Source organism: Marmota monax, unplaced genomic scaffold (assembly GCF_021218885.2).
Source record: "Marmota monax isolate L192 unplaced genomic scaffold, Marmota_monax_Labrador192_F-V1.1 WCK01_AAM20220418_F8-fsc01635, whole genome shotgun sequence".
Classification (NCBI taxonomy): Eukaryota; Metazoa; Chordata; class Mammalia; order Rodentia; family Sciuridae; genus Marmota; species Marmota monax.
In genome coordinates, this window is record NW_026694911.1 from 17,491 (window position 1) to 24,284 (window position 6,794).

The 6,794-nt window shown below is 39.8% G+C and overlaps 1 long non-coding RNA gene across 1 annotated transcript; it reads right to left on the reverse strand.

The window, feature by feature from the left end:
* Positions 1 to 810: 810 nt before the first annotated feature.
* On the reverse strand, positions 811 to 4,835 carry LOC124080964 (uncharacterized). The gene is made up of 2 exons (XR_009225188.1): positions 2,688 to 4,835; positions 811 to 1,142 (listed from the first exon to the last, which is right to left on the reverse strand). It is a non-coding gene; the product is annotated as an uncharacterized LOC124080964 (long non-coding RNA).
* Positions 4,836 to 6,794: the final 1,959 nt, after the last annotated feature.

Sequence of the window (6,794 nt, forward strand, 5' to 3'; positions counted from 1 at the left end):
AAGTTTTGGTAAAGCATAACTTGCAACAAAGAGATACTGAGAGTCGAGTCAGAATTAATGGTAATCCCCAAAGAAGGGGAGACCAGGAACTTTGGGCAGAATTCCTTTTCCTGCTAAGCTTTTGTGTGTAGCAGGACTAAGGTCTTTCCTGCCTCAGGGCCTTTGCTGATACAATTTCCACTTCCTCAGAACACCCTTCTCCTTGCTCTCTGTGTGGTTGGTTCCTTTTCATTCATATCACAACTTAAATATCACTTCCCCTGAGAAGACTTCCCTGACCATCTTATTTGCTTCCATCCTAGCTCTTATCACAACTTGAAAATACTTGAGACTTTTTTGGGGTTTGTTTTGGTCTGTATCCTTGATATACTGTAAGGTCCATAAGAGTGGAGATCATGTTTGTCAAGTTCACTGCTCTGCCTACAGACAGTGTGTGCACAGTGCTTAGACTGGATCATGGTAGTTACTCAGGACTTTCGAAGGATTGATTGACATAATGAATGGTTTCTTCTTTCCAACCCAAGGATATCTTCCTTGGGTTATGGTTTAGATGTGAGGTGTTCCCCCAAAGCTCGTGTGTGAGACAATGCAAGAAGGTTTAGTTCCACCATGCGATCAGCGCACTGGTTTCATTAAAGAGGTTCTTGGCATAAAAGTTAGCTAGTGAGATCGAAATAAAACACACAGACTCAGTTACCTTTTTCTATGACCAGGTCTGAGATGGCTCTCCCTCTGAACTCACACCTCGAACCACCCGATAGGGCAGCAGGGATTACTCAGGGCTAGCAGGAGAGAGAGAGAGAGAGAGCATGCCAGGGAGTAGCCTTTTATTGGGGAACAAGAAATTCAGGGGAGAATTCCATCCAATGAAGGTTGAGGGGGGCAGCACTCCAAGGTCAGGGTCAGTGATTGGCCCCAGGGTCAGTGGTCAAGTTACACCCCCACATGGACAGGCTCTTGCACCAGGAGAGGGTCGGGAAAGCTCCGACATAGTTTAGCCAGAGTGCCTCAGACCCAAACCGGGAGTTGCCCAGTCACATGTGAGAATGGCTCCCCACATATTCCCCCTTTTCTTTTCTTAAAAAAGAGGCAGTGGTTCACTCTTGGGAGTTTCTGTATTCATGTTCCGAAGACTCGCCATCCTATAATTACAACACAAAAGAGAATTAACAGCAAAGAGAATAATCCAATAATGTACCAGGCCGAGTGTTTAAGAATATTTCCAGGGTTGAATCCATTCAACTCCTTCAATATTTGGTTAACCAAAGAAGAAGGATCCGAAAAATCAGCTCTATTATTTTGAATGTCTTGGATATGGTGATGAAGTTCTAGAATATCCAAGCTATTATTACTATTTTGCCAAATACCTAACAAATGATTTTTAACCTTCTCCCAATCCCAGAGAGAAGCGTTGTACTTGGCAGCTGTAACACACACATATTTATAATTTGCATGGCATTTAAGCCCTCTTTAAACTTTAAGGCTGAAAGTTCATTATCTATGTCTAAAACAGTCGCCTCTAAGGCATTTAATTTAGGCTCAATCCTTTCATCAATATTTACTTGATTACGCAGAGCCTTGGAAGTATTTTGAGCTAAATTATTAAGAAATTTTGCATGCTGAATATTATGAGACAATGTCAGAGATGCAGAGACAGTGGAGGCAATAAAAGAGACTAGCGCCAAAACACCAACAATTATAATTCCAATATCACATTTAGGTCTTGCTAGCTGGGCATGAATTTGCTGCAAGACTTGTAAACCAGTATCAGCATACCATGGCTCTGAAATATTAGCAGGTAATAAAACAAAAGAGGGCTGATGAAGTATCAGCACTCCTTTTCCTCCATTATACCTAGTAATACAATTGGTTAGGTTACATTTGTTACAAGTAACAATATATCTGTCATCTATCCATTTAACTTTTACATTTCCAATAATTAAAACATAAGGAGACTGGACACAGGATCGTAAGCCATAGCAAGATCCCTCCTTACAGTTCTTGCCAACAAATTTTGGTAAAGGCTTCTCTGTAAAATGTAAGAATTCTGAGGCAGCAATTAAGCGCCAAATATCCTTTTGAATACCACCTTCACTATAAGTCAAAATATTACTAACAAATCCTGCAGGCGTCATAGCAGAATTTTTTCGTAATTGTCTCTTATCAATTTTTGGAGACCAGTCTAAAATATACCCACTATCTTTAGACACCTTATGTTGTACCTTATGTTTAGACACCTTATTTACACAATCCATCCATCTAGGAAAGGTGCCAATCTCAATTGTAGAACTATTTGGACAGTGGGGTATCCGTGGAGGTTTTGCAGAAATGACTGGCTTGTTATGGGAAAGTCCCATCTTAATTACTGATCTAGTATAAGGTTTTAAGTCTCCATAAATAGAATTATTTGTCAGTCTAGGTCTACCAATCACTGTCTTTTCCTCTAATGATACTTTCAGATAGCCAGCATGTTTATCGTGGGACCAACACAAAGGTAATTGGGCACTGTAGCCAGAATAATTAAATCTAGTCACATGATTGGGAGTAATATGAGTATCTGTAAATCCTCCCATCATGAATGAGTCATTAGTAAATACTAGAATAGATTCTCCAGTCCACACAGCTGGGTGTACCAGGGGTGGATCTGGGAAATATGTCCAATAAGTGTCTATTTGATCCCCCTTTACCTGACAGCCCAGCAGGGCAATTACTGTTGCTACCATCATCACTGGGGTCCTGTTCTTTCCTAGGAGTCGAAGTATTCGGGAAGCCTGTGTTGTTAGCTTCTTCACGTCTTCCCATGAAATCAGATTTTCGGCTGGGTCAATCTGGTCTTTCTTCATCTTTTTCCAATATCTCTTCCTTTTGGATAGGGGCTCCTCCGGGTCTATCTTCAGTCACTTGAATCTGGGTTCTATCTCTTCCATGTCTGATCGCGCGTTCAGGCACCCAAATAGGACGAAAAGCACTTTCTGGAAAGATACAAGCATGACCTCTGCCCCACATAAGCACTGGGTCTGGGCCTTTCCATTGACTGGTCTGTAAATCTTTTCACAAAACTCTGCCTAAAGGGCCTGTTACTGAGGGAGACATTTGCCTCTCAGCAGCAGTGTGACCTTCTGTGTCACAGTTTAAAAAATTTAAAATGAACAAAGCATGATTGGGGCTATTTTGGGGAGTCATAATCCTATTCCCCCCTTTAACTTTTGTAATTGAAGCTTAATAGATAAATGAGCTCGTTCCACAATGGTTTGACCTTGGGGGTTATAAGGAATTCCTGTTTTATGATTAATTTGAAACTCTTGGCAAAATTGTTGAAAAGAAGAGCTTATGTAAGCTGGAGCATTATCTGTTTTAATCTGCATAGGGCACCCTAACACAGAAAAAGCTGCTAGGCAATGAGAAATTACATGTTGAGTATTTTCCTTAGTACGTGCTGTGGCAAAAATAAATCTGGAATAAGTGTCCACTATGACATGCACATAACATTGTTTACCAAATTGAGGAATATGAGTTACATCCATTTGCCATATTTGATTTGGTTTTAATCCACGGGGATTTACCCCTGATGGTGGAGATGGAGTGTGAATAACACACTTAGGGCATTGGCTTACAATTTGACGAGCTTGTTTTCTGGTAATATTAAATTTTTTACGTAAGCTAGAAGCATTTTGATGATGCAAGGAATGGGAAACTTGTTGACAGTTATATGAAGACATCTGTTGACAAATTTACTAATTTATCAATTTTGTCATTACCTGAAACTAAAGGTCCTGGAAGATTAGTATGAGCTCATATGTGTCCTATGAAACATGGGTATTTTCGCATTAGCACTGCCTTCGGTAAATTATGAAATAATTTAAATAACTCTTGTGATGAAGTATACCCAATAACTGAAGTTTCAATATTTTTGGTAACTCCGACTGCATATAAGCTGTCAGAATAAATATTAATAGGCTCATTTGAAAAGTAATTTAAGGCACAAATCAGAGCTTGAAGCTCTGTTCTTTGGGCAGAAGTATAACAAGTTTGCATTACCTCTGTGTGAACACAACTATAAAAACCTGCTTTACCTGAGCTTGAAAAATCAGTGAACACTGATAAAGCTTCATCTATAGGATGTGCACGTACAATCTTTGGAAAAATAAGTGATGTTAATGATGCAAATTGGATAATCTTATCATGAGGGTAATGGCTATCTATCTGTCCAGGAAAATCAGCAAAAGCTATCTGCCATAAGCTAGAAGTTTGAAAAAGCCAATTAGTCTGTTGAACAGAAAATGGAATAATTATGATATCAGGCTCAGATCCAATTAATTGTAAAATCCTAGTTCTGCCTTTAATTACTAATTGAGCTATGGAATCATGAAAAGGAATTAATGTTTTTTGAGGGGAGTAGGATAAATAAATCCACTCAATAACTCCTAATCTTTGCCATATGGCTCCTGTTGGGGTATGCTCAGTTGGAAATATTAATAAATACACTATTTCTTTAGGATCAACTCTAGTAAGCTGTGCATTTTTAATTGTATGTTCAACTCTCTTTAAAGCTGTTTTAGCTTTTAAGGTTAGCTGACGTGGAGAGGTTGGAGAAGGATTTCCTTGTAATATCTGAAATAAAGGACTTATCTCAGAAGTAGTTAGTTTTAAGGATGGCCCCAGCCAATTAATATCTCTTAAAAGCCTTGAAAATTATTAGGGGTTTGTATGGAAACTGTTTGTTCCGCTCCGGTAAAATTAAAGATGGCGGCCCCCATGGTTGGCGCGATGACGTCACATTGCACGACCATCACCTACTTCCTCATTCTTGGCCTGGGGGGAGGGCCGACAAGAAGTTTGTGTTCCAGCCAGGTGGAAATGAAGACAAGAAAGCGGGCTCATCCACGCCATCTTGATCTGCCACGTGGGGTAGAGTCCTGTAATATCTATTATCATCAGTAGATGGAGCCCTGAACTTAAAATTGCGCTTGCGACATTCGCTCGCAAAATGGTTATTTTTCCCGCAAACATAGCATCTCCCGCGGGGCTTTCGTACTAATTCTTGCGGCTTTAACATTTCTTTCAGTGCCGCAGCTATGGCTACTGTCTGCAAATGGGTAGAGTCTATCTCAGAACATAAGCGGATAAACTCAGAAACTGTCCCCTTTTTACGGTGCGGCCTAAGAACGTCCTGACAATACTTATTCGCATTTTCAAATGCCAATTGTTTAACAATAAACTCACACACACCCGGGTCCCCAATCAACCTGTTTTCGGTCTGGTACAATCGGGCTACAAAATCTGAGTACGGCTCACTCACACCTTGCCTGATTTTGGTAAGAACTAAATTGGATTGGTTTTTTGAGACTATCTGCTTCCAGGCATGTTTCGCACAATCAGTTATTTGATCGTATATTACAAATTCATAATTTAACTGTCTTTCTAAATCAGCAAATTCACCTGTTCCTAAAAACATTTCTACTGGAGTTTGTAAATTCTGTCTTCTATTTCTTTCTGCCTGTTCAGTACAAAAATCAGTCCAATAAGAACGCCAAAGTAAGAAATCTCCTCCACTCAAACAAGATCTAGCTAACGAAATCCAATCACTAGGCGGGAGGGGCTGCGAGCAAATATTATCTATCAGGCTCTGTACAAAAGGCGTATTCGGACCATACATCTCGCATGCACTTTTTTTGTTCCTTAATGGTTTTAAATGGGATTACAGCATGAACTCTAACTCTCTGATCTTGCTCATTAACTTGCTCAAAAACTGGAAAAAGTTGAAAACCGCTAATATCTTCCCGGCTTCCTGTGCTTTCTTAATACCTCGCTGGAACGGGGTAAGAAAAGTCATTGTTAATTCAGAGTACCTGTTAAATTTTGTCCTTTTAGCAGGTAATGGCCGTATTCGAATAGCCTGTGCAGGCGGTGTTAAACGCAGCCTGTTAAAATTTCTCTGTAAGTCCTGAATATCAACGTCTGATTCTTCTCCCTCGGACTGTGAGTCATGGATAGAATCTGCGCTGTCACCATTTTGAAATTGGGCTTCTAAGCCACGCAGTGGAGAAGAACTCTGTGCCTCTCTAAGAATCTCTTCCAGATTTTCCTCTTCTATCTCTTCCGGAGGACCTTCTAGGACTGTGGAGGTTTCTTCTCTATGACCTTCCTCTCTATAATTTCCCTGAGGGCTAGCCTGATCATGCAAGTTTAAAGTCACATTGCTAACTTTTGGTTTAGCCCCTAGAGCCTTTGTTTTTAAATGGCTCAAGGGAAAGGAAATTAACTTAGCCTCAGGCGGATTTTCCATTTGAATAGACCTAATAGCTCTCTGAATGCCTTTTAATAGATCTTCAGGGGGCCATGAACTCTGGCCCATATATTCAAAAAGACAAATTTCCAGAGCATCCAAGTTTTTTGAATACTATCTATGCCTCCAGGTAATTCATTAGAAAGACAAACTTTTTGTAACTTTCTTCCTAGTTTCTCCCAAGTAAGTAAATTTAGGGACTCTTATTCACAAAACCAAGGGCAAAATTCGCCTACAATCTTTAAGAATTGTATTAACTGAGTTTTCTTTATCTGTTTTCCTTTCTGATTAATTATAGTGTCTAAAATAGTCAGATACATTTCCTTATCCGTAGAAGTTAATTTCCCAGTTTAATTAATTTAACGTCTCTTTCCTTCAATATTTCCAGGTACTTTTGTGACCCAAAATTGTCACCAATTCCTTTATCTTTATCTTTGTAGCATACTCCCACTCAATCTAGCTAATCTAGAATGCCCCCCTCGTGGGTGCCAAATTCCACCATGCGACC